This window comes from Mobula birostris, chromosome 5, assembly GCF_030028105.1.
Source record: "Mobula birostris isolate sMobBir1 chromosome 5, sMobBir1.hap1, whole genome shotgun sequence".
Taxonomy (NCBI): Eukaryota; Metazoa; Chordata; class Chondrichthyes; order Myliobatiformes; family Myliobatidae; genus Mobula; species Mobula birostris.
The window spans coordinates 104,433,785-104,457,285 of record NC_092374.1 but is presented as its reverse complement, the minus strand read 5'-3'; the positions used below and the strand labels follow the sequence as shown (position 1 = coordinate 104,457,285).

At 41.4% G+C, this 23,501-nt stretch overlaps 1 protein-coding gene across 1 annotated transcript in view; it reads right to left on the bottom strand.

The window, feature by feature from the left end:
• The window catches only part of LOC140198395 (contactin-associated protein-like 5), a 1,369,276-nt gene that overhangs the window by 258,372 nt on the left and 1,087,403 nt on the right, over positions 1–23,501 (bottom strand). The window lies entirely within an intron of this gene.

Sequence of the window (23,501 nt, the reverse complement as noted above, 5' to 3'; positions counted from 1 at the left end):
GGAAGAGAATAGGTATCAGATTAGATTGAATACTATCCCAGTCCAATAACACTAAACCAAACTTCAATCTAATTTCAGAAGTATAGTACAGGTAGAAACACATGCTGCAGGTGAGGTGCACCTTTTAGAAGCAGTCCAGGGACTCAAGCACAGGGTCACAGCTCATGGAAGTGCTATGCTACTAGATTTTGGAGCAGATTTTGAATCAAGATACTGCCTACATTTCAGGAACCACAGAAGAAAAGATGGTATTTTTTCTTTTGAAGTGAAGGACGATGAGAGACAACTAGGTAGAGGTGTACAGATTTTGAGCGGCATAGACAGTGTGGACTGTCAGTGCCTTTTTCCCAGGGCAGCAATGGCTAATACCAAAGAGCATCCTTTAAAGATGAATGAAGGAAAGGTTAGGGGAAATGTCAGAGGTACTGTAGTGTTTTCAAACGCAGAAAGCTGAGTACCTGGAATGCCCCACCAGGGTTGGAGGTAGAAACAGACACATTAAGAATATTTAAGAGATTCTTATATACAGTTGAAGTCAGAAGCTTACATACACCTTAGCCAAACACATTTAACCTCAGATTTTCACAATTCCTGACACTTACTTCTAGAAAACATTCCCTGTCTTAGGTCAGTTAGGATCACTATTTTAAGAATGTGAAATGTCAGAATAATAGTAGAGAGAATGATTTATTTCAGCTTTTGTTTCTTTCATCACTTTCCCAGTGGGTCAGAAGTTTACATACACTTTGTTGGTATTTGGTAGCATTGCCGTTAAATTGTTTAACTTGGGTCACATATTTTGGGTAGCCTTCCACAAGCTTCTCACAGTAAGTTGCTGGAATTTTGTTCCATTCCTCCAGATAGAACTAGTGTAACTGAGTCAGGTTTGTAGGCCTCCTTGCTCACACACGCTTTTTCAGTTCTGCCCACAAATTTTCTAACGGATTGAGGTCAGGGCTTTGTGATGGCCACTCCAATACCTTGACTTTGTTGTCCTTAGGCAATTTTGCCACAACTTTGGAGGTAGGCTTGGGGTCATTGACCATTTAGAAGATCCATTTGCGACCGAGCTTTAACTTCCTGGCTGATGTCTTGAGGTGTTGCTTCAATACATCCACATAATTTTCCTTGCTCATGATGCCATTTATTTTGTGAAGTGCACCAGTCCCTCCTGCAGCAAACACCCCCACAACATGAAGCTGCCCCCTCATGCTTCACGGTTGGGGTGGTGTTCTTCCGCTTGCAAGCCTCACCCTTCTTCCACCAAATAGAACTATGGTCATTATGGCCAAACAGTTCAATTTTTGTTTCATCAGACCAGAGGACATTTCTCCAAAAATTAAGATCTTTGTTCCCATGTGCACTTGCAAACTGTAGTCTGGCTTTTTTATTGGGGTTTTGGAGCAGTGGCTTCTTCCTTGCTGAGCAGCCTTTCAGGTTATGTCGATATAGGACTCGTTTTACTGTGGATATAGATACTTGTCTACCTGTTTCCTCCAGCATCTTCACAAGGTCCTTTGCTGTTGTTCTGGGATTGATTTGCACTTTTCGCGCCAAAGTACGTTCATCTCTAGGAGATAGAATGCATCTCCTTCCTGAGCAGTATGACGGCTGTATGGTCCCATTGTGCTTATATTTGCTTACTATTATTTGTACAGATGAACATGGGACCTTCAGGTATTTGGAAATTGCTTCTAAGGATGAACCAGACTTGACATCATTTTCTGGCCTCAGTCTGATAGAACATGTGTGGGCAGAACTGAAAAAGCATATGCGAGCAAAGAGGCCTGTCTCAGTTACACCAGTTCTGTCTGGAGGAATGGAACAAAATTCCAGCAACTTACTGTGAGAAGTTTGCGGAAGGCTACCCAAAAAGTTTGACACAAGTTAAACAACTTAAAGGCAATGCTACCAAATACTAACAAAGTGTATGCAAACTTCTGATCCACTGGGAAATTGATGAAAGAAATAAAAGCTGAAATAAATCATTCTCTCTACTATTATTCTGGCATTTTACATTCTTAAAATAAAGTAGTAATCCTAACTGAACTAAGACAGAGAATGTTTTCTAGGATTAAATGTCAGGAATTGTGAAAAACTGAGTTTAAATGCATTTGGCTAAGGTGTATGTAAATTTCTGACTTCAACCGTAGGCACACATATGAAAGAAAAATGGATGGTTATTAGCTCTGTAGGAGGGAAATGTTAGGTTGATTCGCGGAGTAAGTTAAAAGCTCAGCAAATATTGTAGGCCAAAAGGCCTGTACTGTGCTGTATTGTTCCATGTTCTAAAAGTAAGAAGAAAGACCAAAAGAACATAAGACATAGGAGCAGAATTAGGCCATTCAACCTATTGAGTCTGTTCTGCCATTACAACATGGTTGATCCTGGAGCCCACTCAACCCCATACACCTGCCTTCTTGTCATATCCTTTGATGCCCTGACCGATCAGGAAACAATCAACTTCTGCCTTAAATATACCCACAGACAGGGGTGCAGTGTTAGCCGGAGCACGTCCGGCACATCTTTAAGAAAAAAGCCAAAATAAACAAGCTAATTAATTAGGTGCTGCCCAGGGTGATTTAAGTATCTCAGAAACTGATCTCCTGGGATTTTTATGCACAACAGACCCTGGAGTTTGCAAAGAATGGTGCCAAAAACAAAAAAAAATTTCCAGCGAGTGGATTTAACAAGATGTTTTCACTCACAGAACAGCCACTCGTTAGATTTTTGCACTGCACCCCTGCCCACAGACCTGGCCTCCACTGCAGTCTGTGGCAGATCATTCCACAGAATTACTACTCTCTGGCTAAAAAAATTCTTCCTTACCTCTGTTCTAAAGGGCCGCCCCTTAAGTCTGAGTCTGTGCCCTCTAGTTCTGGATACACTCACCATAGGAATCATCCTCTCAGTCCTTTCAACATTCGGTAGGTTTCAATGAGATTACCCTGCATTATTCTAGGAGAAAATAGCTTAAGTTCCTTTTTCTCCAGGCTGACAGTACTGCAAAGTTTTCTGGTTTAGCATATTTCTATGAGCTGCTTTGTTCACTTTCCTACTGGTACACCATACCGGCCTGTATCAATTCACTTTTGCCTCTGGTACCTCCAGTGCCTAATAAAGTGGCCACTGAATGCATGTACAAGGTCTTCTGCTGCTGTACTGACCCTGTTCAATGTTTGACGTGTTGTGCATTCAGAGATGCTTCTCTGCACATCCCCGTTGTAACATATGGTTATTTGAGTTACTGACAGCTTCTTGTCAGCTTGAAATATTCTGGCCATTCTCCTCTGACCTACCTCATTGACAAGGTGTTTTTTTCTACAGAACTGTCACTCGCTGTTTGTTTATGTTTTACGCACCATGCTCTGCAAACTCTGGAGATTATTGTGCATGAAAATCCCAAGATATCAGCAGTTTCCTCAAACTCTCCTGTCTGGCACCAACAATCATTCCATGAGGTGAAATCACATTTCTTCCTGATTCTGATGTTTAATCTGAACAACTGAATCTTTTGACCATGTCTGCATGCTTTTATGCATTGAGTTGCTGCCACGATTGGCTGATTACATATGTACTTTAAGGTGCAAGTACACAGGTGTACCAAATAAAGTGCCCACTACGTGTATATTCACCATTACTAAAATTTTGTGTGTCACTGTTTGAAGGACATTGTACTTTTTGATTCCTAGATTTCATAAGGGAACTACATTTTACATTCACTGATAGGGAAGCACTTTGTTAAGCCCTGGGGTTATGAATGTTATATGAATGAAAATATTAATTCTCTTTAAAACATAAATATATAAATTAAATGCCAAGGTGGTGAGTTGACTAGTTAAATTGCAAGAGTGACAATGAAGAGTCATGGATAAACTATGTTCAGATCTCACACAGGTGTTTGTAGAATTTTACTTCAGTTAACATTTTTTTTAAAGAAAGCAGTAAGTTTAGGTAACAGTGATCAACTGGTTTTTTTTGTGTAGAAATGTGTCAGGTTCATTAACAGTGTTAAAGGGAGGAAATCTGTCTTCCTTACCCAGTCTGACTTGCACATGAATCCAGACCCAGAATAATTCAGTTGGTTCTAAATTGGCCCAGCAGTCCATTTTACTAAGGTTCAACTGGATGTGGATAATAGATATTAGACTGGACAGTGCCGTCTGATCTTCTGGGACTCATTGAACTGAGAAGGATTGGTGTTTTTATCCTTATGCACACTGTGTAGAACAGACTGTCAGATCTCACACCAGCAAGTTCGGGAACAGTTGTCATCCTACAACAATCGAGCTGCTGAACCAGAGTGGATAACTTCACACTCTTCAACAGTGAATTAATTCCAAAACCTATGGACTCACTTTCAAGGACTCTGCAACTCATGTTCTCAATATTTGGGCCCCACAGTAGCATGCAGCTCAGGGGTGTTCGGAGTTCACTTCAGTGCCAGCTCAAAGGAGATTATACATTCTTCCTGTGAAGGTGTGTGTTTCTTCCAGGTGTTCCAGTTTCCTCCCATGAACCAGTTAGTAAGTTAACTTGTCATTGTAAATTGTCCTGTGATTAGGCTAGGGATCAATAGGTGCGTTGCTGGGTGGTGCTGCTCATTGGGCTGGAAAGGCCCATTCTGTTTATTTGTTTGTTTATTTATTATTTTGTTTTGTACAATTCATTTTCATTTGCAGATTGATTGTTTGCCCATCTTAGTGTGTAGTCTTTCATTGATTTTATTCCGTTTCTCTGTATTTGCAGTGAAAGCCCACAAGAAAATGAATCTCAGGATAGTCTATGGTGACATATATGTGCTTTGAAATTTCAACTTTGAACCTAACCGATTTAAGGCTTCAATGCATATTTAATATATATTAACTTTTCAGTTCAAATTAAAGCTGATAAAATATCTATCAGCATCTCATGAATTGCAGGCACAGTGCTGCACTGACTTGACTAAATGATTCAGAATCCTTTCAGGAGATCTGCTCAGGATCTCACTGAATGGCAGGAACATTTTCATTAAGAGGGAAAAACAACATGGAATTTACTTGCATACCAAAGTTGGCAAATATTATAAACCAACTTACTGTATTAACTAGTAAATCTCATGTTCTGATGAGTATCAACAAAATATTAATGAGGTTCACATTTAAAATATAAATAAAAAAATATATGGATAAACACTTAAGGTGCCATAAAATACAAAAAAGGCAAATGGAACTAATTTAAGTTGCTTGGTTTAACTAATAAAATTTGGACAAACTTGGCCTGTTGGTTTGCTTTGTGTTTTTTTATTATTCTCATATAACTGAAATATAATAAAAAACTGGTTTGTGAGAGCCATCCAAACAGATCACTCCACAGATAATTACACTGAGGTAATTCACTCGGGCTTTGGAGGCTGAGGACTGGTCTAATTCTGCTCCTCTGTCGAAGTTCCTTATTACACAGACTGTGTTAGGTGCTTAGAGGAAGTACTAGTGGAGGTGGCAGAAGCAGCTACAATAGTAACATGACAGAGTCATTTGAACATGCAGCCGAACAGGCAGATAGGGTTAGTTTAAATTAGCATCACAGTTTACACAGACATTGTGGACAGAAGGGCCCGCTCCTGTTCTATGGTATACGGATGGTGTGGCATTTGGTATTTCAACATTTAAGCGAAATTTGGATAGATACATGGCTAGGAGGGCTATGGTGCTGGTTGATGAGGCTAGTCCAGAATAGATTAAATGGGCCGAAGGGCCCGTTTCTGCACTGTAATTTTCTTTGGCTCTATAAGTTTCATTAGGAATTATTTCAATATTTTCCACCTTTTCCTTACTATAAAAATTTCCAATAGGTAAGGGCAACATTTACTATGACTTGAAAATCATTCCTACAGAGGATTCAGAAATCATTAGGAAGAAAGCCACTCAGAAATTTAAAATCATCTCCTGGGATCCCCTGTAGAAATTTGTGTTCTTTATATGTCTCCAGATTCTGAGAGACCAAACTACATTTGCAGGAGGGGACACTATCACAATGTGGAAAGATCTTAGAAAGTCTCTCCTTTGTCAAATGATAACGATGTACAATTTTAATTTGAATCAATGAATGGCTAGCACAAATTGAAGAAGAGTTAACCAACTTCAATATCCGCATCCAATCCTCCGTCATAAAAGTCAAATTAAGTTCCTTTTCCCAATCCTGTTTAATCGTAGACAAAGGAGGCTTATCCCATTGTGATAGTTGATAGTCATTGTGATAGATGTAAAACTGAGATAGCTACACTGACACATATGTTTTGGTCTTGTTCTATATTGGAACAGTTCTGGAAGTCCGTTTTCTCAACAATTTCTAAAGCACTTAAAATTAATTTACAACCTAATAAATTAACTGTGCTTTTTGAAATAGTTCCTCAAAATATTCATGGTATTTCTGTTTCTGACCAACATGTTATTGCACTTGTTACATTGATAGCTAGGAGGGCCATTTTGTTGAAGTGGAAGGATACATCAGCTCCCACTTTGTCACAATGGTTCTCTCAAGTGACGCTATGCCTTAGTTTGGAGAAAATTAGCAGTCGAACCTTTGAACCTTTATTTGATTTTGAGAAAAGATGGGGCTCATTTGCTCGTTATTATCATTTGAGTTAATTGATATAATTTTTCCACGTTTTCGGATAGGTTTTTGACCCAATCCTACTGTATATTTCATAAAAATGTATTTATTGATCTTGTTCTTGCATGTTACCTGGTGTATTGCTGACTAATTGTGTTCTGATATAAGCCTAATCTAAAACAGGTCGGTTCAGAAAACATAACACATTTTCAGTCAACGAAGCGGGTCAGTATAGATTTTTGGAAAAGCAGACAGCTTTCCATTTCAGATTCAAGAGTACGATCTAATTGTAAATTCTTTTAGTATATTTTCTTTTCTTGCTTGCAGTTTGATGTTTATTTTTAGAAGCTTTTTGTATGACGCATGGCTCCGGGGTTGTACACCTATGGGTTCTCTTTCTTTTTCTCACTGTTCTGCTCAGTAGGTTTTTTTTTGGTATCACAAAATTTTGTTTTCAATCTTTAAGATGATCGTTTTTTTTGAGGCATTGTAAGTGTTGTTACTTCGATGTACTCATGTTATTTTTCCTATATATACAATAAAAAGATTTGAAAAGAAAGAAAGGAACCTTTGAATGGAACTTTCATATGATAGTGAATGAAGCTGTCATCCGTCAGTCTACCTCACTGTGGCCCTTGCCCTCTATTTAACCCCCTGCACTGCATTTCCTCTATAATCAGAAAACTTCATTCTGCATTCTATTTTCCTTTTTACTGCCTTGAATTATTTATGTAGGAAGGATCTGTGACAAAGTGTTTTTTTTGTAAAACATACAAAGTGTTGGAGAAACTCAACAGGTCAGGCAGCATTTGTGGGGGAAAACAAATACTCAACATTTTGGACTGAGACCCTTCATCAGGACTGGAAAGGAAAGGGGACAGAACCCAGAATGAGAGGTGAGTGATGGGGAGGCGTTCGAGCTGGCAGATGATAGGTGAGACCAGTGAGGGGGAAGGTAGGTGGTTAGGGGAGGGGGATGATGTAACGAACTGGGAGGTGATAGGTGACTTCAACAGACTTTTGAATCACTGTGAGAACAAGATCACCCACTTAATGCCCACTTGATGAAGAAGGGGAAACAAAAGGTTTGTCTTGTAAAATCATTGGTATGTTCTAATTCCCATTGTCATAGCATTTTATGATTTGGAAAAAGGTCAATACTTATGCATGCCTTTAATGGTTTAGAAACTACTAAACTACCTCACAGCCCAGAATATATATATATATAGTTTTTGAAATCCTGTTTTACTGTCAAAAGTACATCAGGTAACTGTATCACACACAAAATGATGGAAGAACTCAGCAGGTTAGACAGAATCTATGGAGGGAAATGATTCAGGCTGAGACCCTTCACTAGAACGTAATACATCAGTGGACAGTGCCTAGCAAGGTCCCATAAATGTCAATCTAGTAGTGACAAGATAATTTGTCTTTTTTCTGATGCTAATTGAGTGGCTAATAAAGGTCAGTGCACCAAGAAAACTCATCTACTTTTCTTCGAAATATTGTTCTGTGATCTGTTATGCCCAGACAAAACGCTTTTTCATTGTCTGATTGGAAACTCAGTAACGTAGCACTCCCAAAACTATTGGGGAATATATTAGAACATAGAACAGTATGATATAAGATCAAGCCCTTCGACCCATGATGTTGTACTCAACTATTATTTAAGTGCCAAACTAAACCAAGTCAATCTGTATAAACAAGGTCCATATCCTTCTTTTCCCTGCACACAAGAGTGGATAACTGCAGCACTGATCTGATTCCATACCATATTGATTCATTTTAAAGGACTCTAGAACTCTCGTTCTCAATATTTATTATTTATTTATGACTATTATTTTGTTTTTCAATTTTGTATTCATAATTTTTGTCTTGTGTACTTTGGTTATTTGTGTGCAGTTTTTCATTAATTCTATTGTGTTTCTTTGAATCTACTGTGAATGCTCACAAGGAAATGATGACATAGTAGTGGGTGGTATGTGGTGACAGTTATATATTTCCATGATAAATTTTCTTTGAACTTTGAGATGCCTCCACTACCACCCTACTAGCAGCATACTCTAGGCCAGCGATCCCCAACCACCGGACCGCGGACCGGTACCGAGCCGCAAAGCATGTGCTACCAGGCCGTGAGGAAACAATATGATTTGGCGATATGAGTCAGCTGCAGCTTTCCTCATTCCCTGTCACGGGCGCACCTTTCCCTGTCAGTGGCACCTTTCCTTGTCAGTGGCACCTTTCCCTGTCAGTGGCACCTTTCCCTGTCAGTGGCATCTTTCCTCGTCAGTGTCACCTTTCCTCATTCCCTGCTGTGCCGCGAGGAAATGATATGATTTGGCGATATGAGTCAGCTGCACCTTTCCTCATTCCCTGTCACGCCCAGTGCTGAGCCATTACGCATGCGAAGTCATTACCCGTGCGTCATCCATGTCAGCGCGGGAAGGAGATCAACTCCTCGAGCTTGCAAATGACGGTGGGCTGAAAAGTATGTTTGACATAACATCTCTGCCAAAGTCAAAGTCAAGGCTAAATATCCTGAGATAGTCACGAAAGCACTGAAAACGTTGCTTCCATTTCCAACATTTTTCTGCGAAGTGGAGTTTTCTGCAATGAATGCAACGAAAGCTAAATTGCGGAATAGACTGGACATAAGGAACCCCCTTCGAGTATCGCTGCCTCCCATCACCCCTCGATAGGACTGTCTTGTTGTGGGGAAACAAGCCCAGGGCTCCCACTGATTCAGCAATATTGGTGTGTTGCAATGATTTTATATGTTAATACAGGAAAATATGTGCTGTGTGTTTAATATCCAAACGTTACTTAAAATGTTATAATGCTATTGACTTACTTATATAACCATATAACAATTACAGCACAAAAACAGACCATCTCTGCCCTTCTAGTCCGTGCCGAATGCTTCTCTCACCTAGTCCCACTGAACTGCACTCAGCCCATAACCCTACATTCCTTTCCTGTCCATATACCTATCCAATTTTTCTTTAAATGATAATATCGAAGCTGCTTCTGCCACTTCTACTGGACGTTCGTTCAATACTTACTTCAAGCTCCCCTGTCCTCCCCTGATAATTGACTTACCACTATATTCATGTGAGGAAAATATGCGCTGTGTGTTTAATATTAAATTTGTTACATAAACCTTCTTAGAAACAAAATTGAGTGTATTAGCCACTTATCACCTGTATTCTGGTCGTGATTAACAACACCACCCCGACCCCGAATAGAATCGCCAAAAACGTTCTGCAGAAAAAAAAATCGGCAGGTACACGCATGTGCACTGTTGCCTGAGCAAGGCTTCATGGTCATTGTAGTCTTTGTCTGGGTAAACACAACGTATTTGACTGCTACTCTTGTCCAATGGCAACCCTGCACCGCCCTCCCCCACCTCGGATTGGCCAGTCAGCAAGAATATTGCCAATATTAAACCGGTCCGCAGTGCAAAAAAGGTTGGGGACCCCTGCTCTAGGCACCCAGAACTACTCATCTCCTCTCATGCTCTCTAATATAATGCATTTCCACATTGGGAGAAAGTTAGCAGCTGTCTACACTATCTATGTGTCAGATGCTCTTACAAACTTCCATCAAGTCTTTCCACAACCTCTGCTTTTGAGGGTAGGCAGCCAATAAATTAAATCTCTGCCTCATTCTACCAGTGACATGGGCATTAAGCAAATACATCAAAGGGGAAAGTTCACTCATGTTGATGTGAAGTTATTATACAATTCAATGTACTTTATAAAAGACAGGCAATCATCTGTATGAAATAGAATCTGAAGGACATGTTCAATACACTTGATATTTCTGTAGTAGTGCAAAACTTTCCTTATAGCTCTTATCAGTAAGCAAAGTGGATTTACATTTTCCAATCCATCATTGCTTATTTTTATCATTATCGATTGCATTGGCCTGTTTCACACCCATCGCTTCGTAGAGGTGTCTCGTATCTCACAGATGTTGGCATCCTTCACAATTCAGGAATTTACAATACCCTAGTCATGATTATTAATAAATGTTGTAATAAGAACCTGACCTAATCTTCAGAAATTTCTGCTGATTACTGCTGCCAAGAGGTTTCTGTTAATAATCGAAAGCCTTGAGTTGAAATCCCACACAACAGCCCTGGAAATTAAATTTAATTAATTATTTTCTCAATAAGATCTTGTATTAAAAATAAAATTGTTTTCAAATAATGACATTGAAGTTATCAGATTGTTTGATAAATCCCATCTGGTATACACAATATCCTGACCGGTTACATTGTGGCCTGACACCGCAACCCAAATGCACAGGAACATAAAAAGCTGCAGAGAGGAACGTACTCAGCTCAATACATCATGGGCACGTTCTTGCCCACCATCAGAAGGTACTGCTTCATAGAACATGAAACATATATCACAGGCCCTTTGGCTCAGTGTTGTGCCTGTGACAAAAAACTAAGTTATCAGAAGATTGATGCTAATGAGAGAGAGATAAGGGAGACAATGGAGAAATGTTCAAAATGTTAATGAGAGAGGAGAGAGATGTACGAAAAGAGACACAATTCAGAATATTGACAGACTGGTTGCTTTGAACCTGAACTGTTTGAAGTTGATGGACAGGCGATACCCCAGCAGGGGGATAAAAAGAACAGGTTCGCTAAGGCACGACACACACCACGAGATAACGAGACCCTGGAAGAGCGGTGTGCCCCCACAAGTTGGTGGGAATTTGGAGGTCTGGTTCGAGGGAACCAACCATAGACTGACAGGGTGAAATGGTATGATCGGCAGGAACCTGGTGTGTGTGTCCGACCCTTGCCTGGGTGCCGGGTTCACCGCGGAAGAACAATCGTATCCGGAACGGAGGGGTCACAGTCGGTGACCACAGCGGGATAGAAGACATAAAGGGGTCCACCCGAAAACAACTGCGAAGAACATCAAAGGTCTGCTTGAACCAAAATTTGCATCTCTCTCTCTCTCTCTCTCGCTCTCTCCAACGGCACAACAGCGATTACTGCGAACTGTACTAAGCTGAACTGAACTCTGCGTCACTTAAGACTGATCATTTTACCCCTAGATTGCGATAGAGCTTGGCTGATTCTTATTACCCTAGTTCTGTGTACATGTGTGTTTTATCATTGCTAACCTGTTGCATTTATATCCTTACGATTAGAGTACTGTGTTACTTATTTCTTTAATAAAACTTTATTCGTTTCCAGTAATCCAGACTCCAACTAGTTGTCCATTTCTGCTGGTTTGGCAACCCAGTTACGGGGTACGTAACATAAGTGGGGATCTCGTCCGCGATTTTGAACACCAAATTTGGCAAAAGAATAAATCAAGGAAGGTAGTGCACCCGTGGCTGACAAGAGAAATTAGGGATAGTATCAATTCCAAAGAAGAAGCATACAAATTAGCCAGAGAAAGTGGCTCACCTGAGGACTGGGAGAAATTCAGAGTTCAGCAGAGGAGGACAAAGGTCTTAATTAGGAAGGGGAAAAAAGATTATGAGAGAAAACTGGCAGGGAACATAAAAACTGACTGTAAAAGCTTTTATAGGTATGTAAAAAGGAAAAGACTGGTAAAGACAAATGTAGGTCCCCTACAGACAGAAACAGGTGAATTGATTATGGGGAGCAAGGACATGGCAGACCAATTGAATAATTACTTTGGTTCTGTCTTCACTAAGGAGGACATAAATAATCTTCCAGAAATAAGGAACTGAGCGAAATACTTGTTAGTAGGGAAGTGGTGTTAGGTAAATTGAAGGGATTGAAGGCAGATAAATCCCCAGGGCCAGATGGTCTGCATCCTAGAGTGCTTAAGGAAGTAGCCCAAGAAATAATGGCTGCATTAGTGATAATTTTTCAAAACTTGTTAGATTCTGGACTAGTTCCTGAGGATTGGAGGGTGGCTAATGTAACCCCACTTTTTAAAAAAGGAGGGAGAGAGAAACCGGGGAATTATAGACCGGTTAGCCTAACGTCGGTGGTGGGGAAACTGCTGGAGTCAGTTATCAAAGATGTGATAACAGCACATTTGGAAAGCGGTGAAATCATCGGACAAAGTCAGCATGGATTTGTGAAAGGAAAATCATGTCTGACGAATCTCATAGAATTTTTTGAGGATGTAACTAGTAGAGTGGATAGGGGAGAACCAGTGGATGTGGTATATTTGGATTTTCAAAAGGCTTTTGACAAGGTCCCACACAGGAGATTAGTGTGCAAACTTAAAGCACACGGTATTGGGGGTAAGGTATTGATGTGGATGGAGAATTGGTTAGCAGACAGGAGGCAGAGAGTGGGAATAAACGGGACCTTTTCAGAATGGCAGGCGGTGACTAGTGGGGTACCGCAAGGCTCAGTGCTGGGACCCCAGTTGTTTACAATAAATATTAATGACTTGGATGAGGGAATTAAACGCAGTATCTCCAAGTTTGCGGATGACACGAAGCTGGGTGGCAGTGTTAGCTGTGAGGAGGATGCTACGAGGATGCAGAGTGACTTGGATAGGTTGGGTGAGTGGGCAAATTCATGGCAGATGCAATTTAATGTGGATAAATGTGAAGTTATCCACTTTGGTGGCAAAAATAGGAAAACAGATTATTATCTGAATGGTGGCTGATTAGGAAAAGGGGAGGTGCAACGAGGCCTGGGTGTCATTATACACCAGTCATTGAAAGTGGGCATGCAGGTACAGCAGGCGGTGAAAAAGGCGAATGGTATGCTGGCATTTATAGCGAGAGGATTCGAGTACAGGAGCAGGGAGGTATTACTGCAGTTGTACAAGGTCTTGGTAAGACCACACCTGGAGTATTGTGTGCAGTTTTGGCCCCCTAATCTGAGGAAAGACATCCTTGCCATAGAGGGAGTACAAAGAAGGTTCACCAGATTGATTCCTGGGATGGCAGGACTTTCATATGAAGAGAGACTGGATGAACTGGGCTTGTACTCGTTGGAATTTAGAAGATTGAGGGGGGATCTGATTGAAATGTATAAAATCCTAAAGGGATTGGGCAGGCTAGATGCAGGAAGATTATTCCCGATGTTGGGGAAGTCCAGAACAAGGGGTCACAGTTTGAGGATAAAGGGGAAGCCTTTTAGGACCGAGATTAGGAAAAACTTCTTCACACAGAGAGTGGTGAATCTGTGGAATTCTCTGCCACAGGAAGCAGTTGAGGCCAGTACATTGGCTATATTTAAGAGGGAGTTAGATATGGCCCTTGTGGCTACGGGGATCAGGGGGTATGGAGGGAAGGCTGGGGCGGGGTTCTGAGTTGGATGATCAGCCATGATCATAATAAATGGCGGTGCAGGCTTGAAGGGCCGAATGGCCTACTCCTGCACCTATTTTCTATGTTTCTCCTGCACCTATTTTCTATGTTTCTATGTAAATTTGGGACTGGGTAAATTGATTGGGTTAAAATTCCTGAAAGAAAGATAGGGCAAACAGCAGAAATGGAGATTGAGGAATTTCTAAAGGCGCCAACCTTGGAGGCATTACAGGATGCCAGGAAATCAGAATTGGCAACTGTTGCCAAACGGTTGAATCTTTTTAAGGGGAAGTCGACAATGAAGGGAGCGGAGATGCACAGAGCTATCATTGAGCATTATGTATCTAAAGCTGTGTTTTCCCCAAAAGGAGCTGGAGGTGGTATCTATGGGCAAATCTGGTGGAGAAGCAGTACAGCTGCAGATGGAAAAATTGAGACTCGAGCACGAGTTCCAGGTAAAACAGCTGGAACGAGACGAGAAACAGTTAGAATGGCAAGAGAGAGAGAGGCAGTGAGAATAACAAGAGAGGGAGAAGCAGAAGGGAAGAGAATTTGAGCTGGAGAAGTTGAGGATGACGCTAGCGCAGGGGCCCATGTCGAACCAAGGTGGAGGGTTCAGGGTGACCCAGGAGGTTAGGCTGGTTCCCCCATTTGAGGAGGCCAATGTTTTTTGAAAAAGTCACTGCAAGTCAGGACTGGCCGAGGGATAAGTGGGCTGTTTTGCTTCAGAGTGTACTTAAAGGAAAAGTTCAGCAAGCTTACTCGGCATGGTCCGCAGAAGATGCCCAGAGGTATGATGTGGTGAAAGAGACGATACTCAGGATTTATGAGTTGGTCCCAGAGGCACATATTTAGAGTTTGCCCGTGAGATGCAGATGTATTGTGAGCATTGGTGCGCCTCGAAAGAGGTCAGTGGGGATTATGACAGACTGCTACAGCTAATACTGATTGAGCAGTTTAAAGGTTGTGTCCCTGAAGGTATGAGGCCCTATCTAGATGAGAAAGAGGCAGAAACCTTAGCCGCAACTGCTAAGTTAGCGGATGAGTACGCGTTAACACACAAAGCAAAGTTTACCCCGAGTAAAAGCTACCAGAAGGGTAGTCAAGAGGGTGGAGAGAGTCCGCCAGAAAAGCCAGAAAGTAAGCTGGGGACTAGTGAGAAGGATAAGGAAGACCGGGAGCCGTTTGGTAGGAAGTCTCCTGGGGTCGTATGCTATAATTGTGGGAAAGCCGGTCACTTTGTGTCCAGATGCTTTGCCCCAAAGAAGGAGACGGGGAAAGGAAAAACGATGATTCCGACTGGCTGTATTGAGCTGGCAAACAAACCGCTAGGGGAGAAGAGGTCTGATAAAGGTCAGGAAGGGCGCGAAAAGTTTATTTCGGCCGGATTGGTGTCGGTGAAGGAGGGGTTAAACCCGGTTCCAGTACGGATCTGGAGACACACTGGGGCTTGTCAGTCATTGATCTTAAACAGTGTGTTAGACTTTAGTTCAGAGACCCAGACTGGGGAGGTCAGGGTGATAAAAGGCATTGGGAAAGGGACTGAAGCAGTACCTTTGCACCAGATACACCTAAAAAGCGACTTGATCTTCCGGACCGGTCATGATAGGGGTGAGGCCCGAATTACGGATGGATGATGTGGAAGTCTTACTCAGTAATGACCTCGCTGGCGGAAATGTGTTCTCAGCAGTAAAACTGACAAGCCAGCCTGCCAGCATTGAGGCCCCGCCCATGGACTCACAGGTTTATCCCGTTTGCGCAATGACTCAGCGCACGTCCAGAAAGGCTGCCGAAGCGAATGTAGATTTAGCTGAGATGTTTTTACCAGCCTTGTACCTGGAGGGGTTAGAAAGTGAGAAGGAGCGTAGTGAAATGGAAGGAAATGAGGGAGTTGAGGTAGATTTATCATTAGCAAGGAAGGAATTTATACAGGCACAGGAACGAGACGAGGAGCTAATGGTTTTGACGGAGACAGCTCTCTCTGAAGCAGAATTAAAAGGGGAGCCACTGGGCTATTATGTGAAGGAGGGAGTACTAAGGAAGAAATGGAGACCAAGTACCATGCCCGCCAATGAGGAATGGGGGGTGGTGCACCAGGTGGTAGTGCTGAAAATTTATGGGGTTGAGATTTTTAACCTGGCCCACAAGATACCCCTCGGTGGACATTTTGAGGTGAGGAACACAGTTGATGGAATCATGAAAGAGTTTTATTGGCCGCACAGGAGGAAAGATGTTATTGACTATTGTAGACGTGAGCTAACACAGTTACAGGCTATTGATATGTTAACAGCTTGCCACAATAAGCAAGCAGACCTAGTCGGTGTTATCACAAAAATTAATGAGGCTAGGGTGCCACCTGATAACCCATTTTGAAAAGATAAGTATGGTGCTGACCAGATGGAAGAACTCTATTGTTTTGGCCAGCTTTGCTGATAAGGTCTCTCTCTTAACCCCCGAACAGAGCGAGCCGCTGAAGAAGCTAATTAACCGGCACGCTTACGTATGTCCGGATGTCCCGAGGTGATGCAAAGAGCCGGTACATGGTGTTGTTGTCACATCAGGTCAGCCTAGTAAACAACACCCCTATAGGATGATTAATTCAGTGACAAAAGGGCTAAAGAACGCAGAAGCGTATATTGACGATTTAGTGGTCTGGGGTGACACGTGGGAGGAGCACATTGTGGAACTGTTTAAACAGCTGTTTGAAGCCAACCTGACAGTGAACCTCGCAAAAAGTGAATTCGGCCACTTATATGGGATTTGTGGTAGGACAGGGGCAGCTGGCTCTGATGCAGGTTAAGGTGCGGGCTATTTCTGAAGTCCCCACCCCGACAGACAAGAGAGCCCTGAGAAGGTTCTTGGGGATGGTGGGGTACTATCGGAAGTTTTGCAAAGACTTTGCAGATATTACCCTCCCTTTTACTAAGCTCTTGCAAAAGAATGCAAGGTTTGTGTGGGACGACCTTTGTTATATTTGTCCAGCACGGAAACCACTGATAATTTACATTGATCACAACCCATTAGTGTTTTCGGCCACTATGAAGGATAAAAACAAAAGGTTGCTAAATTGGAGCCTGGTCTTAGAGGAATCTGGTATTAAAAGAACACATATAAAAGGAACGGACAATGTGATTGCTGACTGTCTGTCAAGGTGTTGAAAAATTAAAGTTCTCTGTATTAGCCGAATAGCTGATGACCCTGTATATTAGTCTGTATCTAATAATGTACTCACGCTCATAATTTTTACCCCGGTAAAAATCCTTTGAAGGATAGGGGTGTGATGAAAAACCAAGTTATCAGAAGATTGATGCTAATGAGAGAGAGATAAGGGCGACAATTGAGAAACATGCAAAATGTTAATGAGAGAGGAGAGAGATTAACGAAAAGGGACACAATTCAGAATATTGACAGACCGGTTGCTTTGAACCTGAACTGTTTGAAGTTTGATGGACAGGCAATACCTCACCAGGGGGATAAAAAGAACAGGTTCGCTAAGGCACGACACACACCATGAGATAATGAGAGCCTGGAAGAGCGGTGTGGCCCCACAAGTTGGTGGGAATTTGGAGGTCTGGTTTGAGGAAACCAACCATAGACTGACAGGGTGAAAAAGTACGATTGGCGGGAACCTGGTGTGTGTGTCCGCCCTTGCCTGGGTGCCGAGTTCACCGCGGAAGAACAGTTGTATCTGGAACAGAAGGGTCACAGTCGGTGACCACAGCGGGATAGAAGACATAAAAGGATCTGCCCAAAACCAACTGCGAAGAACATCAAAGGTCTGCTTGAATCAAAATTTGCATTTCTCTCTCTCTCTCTCTCTCTCTCTCCAATGGCACAACAGCGATTACTGCGAACTGTACTAAGCTGAACTGAACTCTGTGTCACTTAAGACAGATCATTTTACCCCTAGTCTGCGATAGAGCTTGGTTGATTCCTATTACCTTAGTTCTGTGTACATGTGTGTTTTATCATTGCTAACCTGTTGCATTTATATCCTTATGATTAGAGTACTGTTTTACTTATTTCTTTAATAAAACTTCATTAGTTTCCAGTAATCCAGACTCCAACTAGCGGTCCATTTCTGCTGGTTTGGCAACTCCGTTACGGGGTACGTAACATGCCGAACCTTTAACCTACTCCAAGATTAATCTAATCATTCCCTCCCACATGGCCTTCTATTTTTGTTTCAGCTATGTGCTATCTCCGAGTGTCTTAGATGTCTCAAATGCATCTGTGTCTACCACCCTTGTCAGGGTGTTCCACATACCCACCATTCCCTGTTTAAAATACTTACCTCTGACTTCCCCCTATAGTTTCCTCCCAACACTTTCAAGATACGCCCACTTAAGAAGACAACATTTAGCATAAAAGATTCCCACCACACGGGCCCTGCCATTTTCTCACAGCTACCATCGGCTGGAGGTACAGAAACCAGAGGTCCCACATTGCCAAGTTCAAGCACAACTACTTCCCTTCAACCATTTGGTTTTTGAACCAGACTGCAGTGATCATTGCCTAGGCATAACAACACAGAGACCATTTTGCAATATAATGGACACTTTATTTTGTTCTAATTCTGTTCCTTCTTACCCACAGCAGTATATAGTTGAATTCTAAGCACATGGTTCTGCAGGTGCTGGAAATCCAGAATAACATACACAGAATGCTGAAAGAATTCAGCTCAGGCAGCATCTATGGAGAGGAATAAAGAGTAACATTTCAGGCCAAAACTGTTCATCAGCACTGGTAAGTTAGGGAGAAGAAGCCAGAAACTGATTCTAGCTTCTTGCTCCTTCCTCTTCAGTCCCAATGAAGGGTTTCAGCCTAAAACATTGACTGCTTATTCATTTTCATAGATGTTGACTTGCAGAATTGCACCAGCATTTTTGTGTATGCTACATGGAATTGTCAGAATATTGTACTTTGTCCCCAGGATTCATTCCACTGGAGTACTATATGTTTCAAACTACTCACCACAGATTTCTACGCATGCATTAATGTATGGTTGATGGTTAGCACAGTGGACCAAGGGTCTGTTGTCATGCTATATCTCTCGATACCTGCCTGACATTTATATTCTTATTCTTAATCTCATGAGCACTAGTTTAATTTCTTGTATGAACCTTCATTAAAAGCTTTTCAAATGTCAAGATATACCAGATTGCTATTATCCTCTCACTTCACAGCATCCTCAACCATTTCTTATATATCCTTTTCATTTGCTGAATGCCACAGAGCATTGAATGTATCAACATTAATTCAAAAAAAAATCCACTCTCCATTTTAGATATGTGAGCTATAATTTCACAGGTTAAGGTTCTGACTGTTTAAAGCCTGAAATAGCAAGCAAATTTTTTCTGTCTCTGTTGTCCGCCATGAAATTTGTAGAAAGCTCATTATTTCTAAAAGCATAAAACACTGTGGATGCTGAAAATCAGAAATAAAAACTCAAAATGCTAAAATACTTAGCAGGTCAGGCAGCATCTGAAGGGTGAGAAACATGCTCAATATTTTAGATGCTGTTTTATCAGAACTCCTTACTTAAAAATTCATTTCTATCAACAGTATCCCAAGTCCATTCTCCTGCTGTTCAGTATCACTATTAATAAAAGTATGACACACTGCAAGTAGAGATTCCAAAATATTACAATTAGCAATCAGAGCCTCTCTTCTGGAACCAAAATAATGTAAATGTTTTTGGGTGAAAGACCACCTGTACATGGCTCCAGGGAAGGTAATTATTCAAAAGCAGATTTGATACGCAGAGAAAAAGTTGTATTATTATCATGCAAACTATTTCCATGGCAATAGAATCAAAATATACACTTAGTGGCCACCTTATTACATACGCCTATACACCTGCTCATAAATGCAAATATCTAAACAGCCAATCATGTGGCAGTAACTCAATGTCTAAAAACATATAGGCATGGTCAAGAGGTTCAGTTGATGTTCAGACCAAACATCAAACATCAGAATTGGAAAGAAATATGATCTAAGTGTATCTGACCATGGAATGTTTGTTGGTGCCAGATCAGATGGTTTGAGTATCTCAAGAAATGCTGATCTCCTGGGATTTACACACTACAATCTCTAGAGTTTAAAGAGAATGGTGCAAAAAACAAACAAAAAACATCCAGTGAGTGGCAGTCCTGTGAATGAGAACATCTTGATAATGAGAGAGGTCAGAGGGGAATTGCCATCAAGCTGACAGGAAGGTGGCAGTGTCACCTGGTTTGGATATGGCACAAGTGCGGAGTGAGAGACACCGAAGCAGGTCGATAGTTCACAGACTTTAATGCAAACAGTGTTAAAGGGAAAATAGAACAATAAACGCTAGGCCAAACAGGGCCATTAACTAAAACTCTCAAATGGAAAACGAAGCCTACACTATGGCTGAAAAGAACAACTAAGAATAAAACGAATACCGCTAGTCTTCACAGTCAGTTGACTCGACAGTCCAATTTCTCAGGCAAGGCGGAATGCAAGCAGGCAGCGAAGCGTTGCTGTGTCCAAGACTGAACAAATACTATTACGGAATGAATGGAGTTAAATACTATCACAATGAAATAATAATTAGCTGACATGTGCATATTCAGAAGAGCAATTGCTGTATCTACGGTGCTGCCGAATCCATGGCTGTGACGGGGCTCCCCTCTCTAGACGCAGCCCCTGAGACGCCACAAAACTGTGCCCATGGAAGTCCCAAATGAGGGACTTATCCAAGATGTCCTTCAGTGATGCTGGTAAATAAGTGCTATAGTACGCACTACCAATATCGGAGCCAAAGACTTCCATATAAAGACAGAAACAAGAGCTTATACAAAGGTAGCTTGACCAAGTGACACTGTGAGACGAACCATTCTCAAAATGAGGACCGTCCGACTGGAGCTAATTGGGTAAAAAACTAACACAGAATCTCTGAGCCTATCAAAATAAACTTAAACTTAAACAGAAAGCACCAGGAAACCGCATTACAAAGAGCGAGTTGCTCAGGAAAAACACAAGAAACTCTTAAACCATTAATAACTGTTGTCAAGCAACAATTAACCAATTCAGGTGCTCTAAAAAACCTCAAAGCCCAATGCTCTGTGATTCCCTGCACAGGCCTAAGGAACTCACTACAGGACCCCCCTCCCTATAAGCTGGCATCTGATGGCCCAGGAAGACCTGAAAACTCAAGATCCAGAGATGACTAAAGAGACCTGGAGAACGTGAGAGGGAGGCATGGGGAACTCGAGAGGTAGGGAGGTTTGGGGATCCAGAGAGGCTGAGAGACCTGGGAACCCCAACAGACTGAGAGACCAAGGAACATCGAGTGAGATCAAGAAACCTCGGGAGGGGCTGAGAGGGAGGCTTGGGAGTCCTTGAGATGGGGAAGGCATTGAAAGACCCTAAACACATTGAATAAGCCTTGGAAACAATTGGAAAAATTAAAACCTTGGGAACATAGAGAAAAGTCCTTGGGAAACCTTGAAAACATGAAACTTTTTCCATAAGGAACTTTTTCAAGTCTTGCACACAGTGGTTATCTTTCACAAGTTTTCCAGAGGCAATTGGGATATACTCTCAATTTTACAGTTCAAGACAGCATAGACAGGTTTCTTTCATCACTAAGGTAGGTGGTTAGCTGGTTCTCTGTAGATCTGATCTGTTTAATTTGCTGCATGAAAGTTCAATTTTCCTAGTCTGTATCATGACTTTCATCAAAAGGTTAAAAATAATCTTGATAGGGTTACTTTACTTGTGTATTTACACACTCCAGCCAGGGATCAGCTTTTGGAGTAGGCTCTTCCAGAATTTACACTATTGACTTGAATGATGATTTGTTGAATCAATAGATAAGTTTGTATTTGTTATGCAGACCTGAGTCATGGGACCACAAAGCTGGGAACCTGGGTACTTGTGACTTGAAAAGCTTGGAATGGATACTGGAGAAACTCAATGTAGACCAGAGAAACGCAATTTAGGCTCGGGACTCTCAGAATGTAGAGGCAGGACATGCACTGAGAATAGAAGGCACACTCTCCTCAAGCCACCAATGTCAAAATATCACTGTTCAAACTTTGCTGGGACCATTACTTGGCAAGATCCTCTGTCATGATGGAGACAGAAACAAAAGTTTATACACAGAAATTCCAACGGAATATTGTTGTCTCGACAAATCACTCTGACCAATAAATCTCATGGCCAAGGACAGCTGCTCTCTTTCTGCTCGGTCCATCTTTGTGTGGTCAAGACTTGCTGTCACAATAGTGTGAATATGGCCCAAGTGAGGAGTGAGAGACACTGAAGCAGGTCGATAGTTCACAGATTTGAATGCGAACAATGTTAAAGTGAGAAGAAAATAATAAACTCTAGGCCAAACAGGGCCGTTAACTAAAACTCTCAAATGGAAAACAAAGCCAACATTGCAGCTGAAAAGAACAACTAAGAATAAAATGAATACCGCTAGCCTTCAGAGTCAGTTGACTCGACAGTCCATTTTCTCAGGCAAGGTAGAATGCAAGCAGGCATCGAAGCATTGCTGTGTCCAAGTCGTAACAAATACTACGACAGAATGAATGGAGTTAAATACTATCACAATGAAATAATAATTAGCTGACACGTGTATATTCACGAGCACAATTGCCGTATCTGCTGCGCTGCCGAATCCATGGTTGTGACAGACAGTAACTTAAATAACCACCCATTACAACAGTGTTGTACAGAACAGTATCTTTGAATGCACAACACATCGAATCTTGAAGTGGACGAGCTACAGCAGCAGAAGACCAGGAACATACACTCAGTGGCCACTTCACTAGATACAGGACGTACTTAATAAAGTGGTCACAGGTTGTATATACATAAGAAATATTCTGATTAAAGCAATATTTGATGTCCACATTGATCCATTTTGAGAAGTCCTTGGTTTGAATAACAAAACCTTACAAGTTTTTTTTCATTGTAAAAATATTAAAATCTCATATCAAATGCTTAAAATGAGTATTTTGCCTTTAATAATTCACACTACTCTTTCAGATGCTTCCCAATTATGATACCCATGGCAAAATAACTAAATAAAACATTGTTAATATTTGTATGATACAAACACCAAATAAAATCCATTTTCTCCATTGCACTTCATGGTTGTTCATTGAGTTGCCTCAACAATATGACTTGCCAGTCTGAAGAAGCAAAAGTAGCATTGGGGCTTCTCAAGATATTATGGCTCATAACTCCAAGAAAACAATAATTCCTCATTATTTTTAAACCTCAAAGAGTGAAGGCCCAACAATTCTGTATTGGCAATTGCTGCTGAATTTACTTTTAATGTTTAGATTATAAATGGATGGAGTTGCTGAGTAACCTCACTGCCTGAGAGAAATTCCAACACTCATAATGAATGAAAGAAGTAGCAGTAGTAAAGTTTGTCTTCTTTCTATTATCTAGATTAAGTTGTTTCTCTATTTTTCAGTGCTTATTGAATATAATGAGGCCACTTATGTTGAAGAAACAACATCTGATATTCCATCTGGGTAGCTTCCAAACCGATGGTGCAAACATAGATTTCTCCAGCTTTTAGTAATTTCTCCCCATTTCCTTCTCACTTTTCCATTCTCCATTCTAGCATCCCTCTTATCCTTCTCTTC